The sequence below is a fragment of the Macadamia integrifolia genome, chromosome 5 (assembly GCF_013358625.1).
Source record: "Macadamia integrifolia cultivar HAES 741 chromosome 5, SCU_Mint_v3, whole genome shotgun sequence".
Taxonomy (NCBI): Eukaryota; Viridiplantae; Streptophyta; class Magnoliopsida; order Proteales; family Proteaceae; genus Macadamia; species Macadamia integrifolia.
Window position 1 is genome coordinate 34,812,459 of NC_056561.1, and position 4,088 is coordinate 34,816,546.

A 4,088-nucleotide genomic window follows, 5' to 3' on the forward strand; every position below is an offset into this window, starting at 1 on the left:
GGTATGGTGGAATATGAATGACAATTAAAAACTTAGCTACCCAAAACAATTGATGAATGCAAAGTTGTAACTTGTAAGGACTACACAAGTAAAGGTGTGAAGAAGGGAAAGAGTCAATGATGGAGGCAATGATATTTAGAGTGGTTTTGGAAACCTTGCTTGCATCCACTACCAAGTGATAAACCCACACTTGGACTTTCCACTAGAATTTTCACATGGTCACCCTTACAATTGTTTTTCCGGGTTCAACAATAGCCAATGGCTCACACTCAAACCTAGTGGTTTTTCCAAGGATCACCACTAACAATGAAGGTGAGATAGATGATGATGTTTCTCATAGAATTAAAGTCTGATGGATGAAATGGAGAGGTGCGTCTGGAGTGTTATGTGATCGACGGATTCCTCTAACGCTTAAGGGAAAATTCTACAGGACTATTATAAAACCAGCGATGATGTATGGTGCAGAATGTTGGGCAGTCAAGAAGCGTAATGTAGATAAGTTGAATGTGGCGGAGATGATGATGTTAAGATGGATGTGCGGAAAAACCTTGAGAGATAGAATAAGAAATGAACAGGTTAGAACCGATCTAGGAATCCCCCCAATTCAAGATAAGCTCAGAGAATGTCGATTACGATGGTTTGGGCATGTACAAAGGAGGCCTTTGGATGCCCCAGTGTGGAGGAGTGACCAGATGCAAATGGATGGAGCTAAAAGGCTAGGGGTAGGCCAAAAATGACCATTGATGAGTTGGTAAGAAGAGACATGCAAAAGTTAAGTTTTCACCCAAGTATGGTATCGAACAGAGCTACTTGGAGGGCTATGACCCGGGTTGCCGATGCGTGAGTGGGATGTCCAAAAGAAGTTTTTTTTTGCCTTTGGATCTATGTAGCCGACCCCATTCAGTTGGGATAAGGCTGAGTTGTGTTGTTGTTGTACCACAAACAACCCTTACAACAATGAGGATTAACCAATCACCCACAACAACACACTTTTGAATAATGTTTACAAAGGTCAAAATCCAAATACGCAAATTTAAGCTCAAGATAAAACCTCTAAAAAGGATGATATGCAAGATGAGTGCTCAATAGCAATTCTCAATAAAAACACTAAACCAAGACTTAAAATGATATGGCAATGTGTGTAAGAGTCTTGGAGAAACTCCCTTAGGCTTTCCCTATTTATAGGAAAAGAATGGGCGAGAACCTATGCCCAAAAGAGGCCTAACGGTCACAAATATAGCCGTTTTATGGCCGTTGCTACAGTACTGGACTATAAGGTTTGAAATCTAGGGTTTCAGACAGGTTTCGGCCTGGGCCAAAACTGAGATTTGGGCTGAAACCAGGTATTTTTTTCTGGGCTATTGCTAGAAATTTGGGTCGAAATTGCCCATATACTAGGTTTCATCTTGGGGTCCACCAAAACCACCAATATGTCCAAAATTTTGGCCAAGATTTCCGAGACGATGAACCATGCTGGACTATCAACTGGCGAGTCGGTTGCATGAGCTGGTAGACTGTACATGCTGACCTATGCTCGATATTTTGGACATAACTCCCTTTGTATAGCTCGAAATGACCTGATTCTTTATTCTACTTTGACTAGACTCACAAAGCTAATAACTTCATGTTTTGGCCAAAGTCCACTTCCTAAAGCACAATCATTTAAAATCTCCTTGAAGCCACGGGATGTGCAAACATAGGGTGCAGGGAAGATTTTCCTTAACTGGCAAGACGGTTGCACCAACCAGTGAGCCGGTAGTTAGTGACCGTTACTGAAAGTAGTTGTTTTATGACCATTGAACAGTAATCGGCAGCTGACCGGCAAGCCAATACATCAGCCAGTGAACAGTCGGTTGCTGTCCAGTGGTTGGTAGTATCGTTCGCCAAAAGGCCTCTTGGGCAAAATGTGGCCGGTTGGCATCTGCGAGCTGGTTCCATCGGTTGGTTGCCTTCAGGTCCTCCTGGGTAGGATCAGCCAGTTGCTAATCAGGCCAGGTGATATGTGATTTATGACAGCTCTTTTTCAAATATAATTCTAACATGTTTTAAGTAAAAGAAAACCAATTTAGGCATGTGGCCTCCCTAGGCCAGTCTACGAAAAAGTCTAAGAATATGTTATATTTTGGACTTTTGGTCAAAGGTGTCTAGGTATGCCAATATGCTAATATTGCATTCCTTCGGCAAAGGCAAAGTCACCCATCTAAGTGTAAACCATTTAAGTCATGTTTGCATACTTAGTCTTAAGGGTTTAGGATCTATGAGAATCACACTACATGCATGCTTAGGATTATAATGATATGCAAATTACAAATACAATTCCTAAGATGTAAGGAGATGTCACCGTTGCTTTTGACCTAATGTCAGATGTTCCATTGATGCGCTTGACAATATCCAGACTCTTACTTATGGAAGTTTGATCATACTATTTGGCTTCACTTCATCATGCCACAAGGGTGGACTTATACAAGGCACGTGATAATCCTTTGATGGTGTCACTTGATGCCGAAGATGGTCTTATTGATGAGTGTAAACTCTTCATGCCATAGGGGTGGGCTTACACTGGGCTCATGATAACCGATAGGTCATCACTAGCCACCACACGCCAGAAGGCCAAGCACATAAGAGTGATTTGACCATCCAAGAAACTATGCAACACAAACCATCCTGCACGCTATGAAACTTAACGAGTGAGGTTAGATAAACCTAGTATAATAGGCTTTTTCACATTAAGACACTAGTAGGAATCACCAAAAACACATATATCAATATGTGATGTCTCAACAAGAAGAGCCTCTTTCACCATTTTTTCCTTCACTATCTTTTTCTTTCGCATCCATGCTAATCTTCTATTTCCCTGTTTCCTCTGCAACTAGAACCAAATTTCAGAACTTGCTCTTGTTTAAATTTTTACTGGTTTTAATTCCTGTGATTAGATTTTAGAAGAGTTCTCTTTGTTGTGAAGAATTTGTGGTTTATGATGTGTTTTAATTTTTATATGGTGCGGTGTGGTTCCAAGTGGTATACTTCTCACTAGCATTTGTGTGGGTAGCATTCAAGTGTAGTTGGTGCCGGCCAGAGATGGAAGGATTGATTGGCTATAAGAAGTTTTACCTAAGTTTTGTTCTCCCATAAAGAAATGGCTGGCAAATACAAACATTTTTAAGAAATTGAGATAAAATGAAACGAAGTACGAAAAAAATCACTTTAAAGAAATGCTGAAATATTTTTATTGTGTTTCAACATAAACTAGAAATCCAAATTGACACTGCATTCCTTTCTAATTTTACCCCTTAAAATTACCAACTTTTAAGTCAAGTATGCGTAGATATCTTTACTGTGTAATATTAATCATTTGAGATGGCTAAATCTGTGATATGATAGAGAGGTTGGCCACTAAAGGATGGGAGATGGACATTCTGTCCTAGAATGGGAACTTGTTTGCAGGGTATTGGAAAAATGTGTCCTCAAAACCTAATTCCCATCAGTGTAAATATCTTCTTAGGGGTATAATCTTCTATCCTTAAAAAGGAGATAACACTGAAAACCCTTCTCAAATTAGGATGGTTGAAATTCTTAAAATTAAGGATCTTGCTTTGTGCAGGTTTCATACTTTAGGTTCGAACCTTTTCCTGTCACCATCATTTGAAGCTGTCAGAAATTATGGCCCGTCATTTATCTTCCTTTATTGTTTGTGTTGATAATTCTCAAGCCTTTTCTTTTCCAGTGGTTTCTATGCCCTCCCCTCCTCCCCCCCTCCCCCCACTCTCTCTGTCTCACTTTGTTTTTTGCTTTTGTCGGGGTTGGGTGGGTATTTAGGAATCTTGACCAAGGTCTTGTTGCAATTTTACCATCTACTTTTGCTTTGGGTGCTAGTAGAAAACATTAAGGGATCCTCTCTCTCTCTCTCAACCTCCTTTCTCACCTTCTCAAGGTTAAACATTTCTTTTGTTCTTCCATGCTTTTTATTTCTTTATTTATTTCAGGGCTGGGGGTGAGTGAAGTTTATATGAAATTGGCATGTTATTAGATCATGATTGCCTACATAATTGGGGCAAAACTGTTGGCTTTTTCTTCTTTTTTTTTTTTTT

General features: G+C 39.8%; 1 long non-coding RNA gene across 4 annotated transcripts in view; it reads left to right on the forward strand.

Moving 5' to 3' along the window:
• The window catches only part of LOC122079408, an 11,486-nt gene that overhangs the window by 5,582 nt on the left and 1,816 nt on the right, over nucleotides 1-4,088 (forward strand). The gene's annotated exons all lie outside the window — the stretch shown is intronic.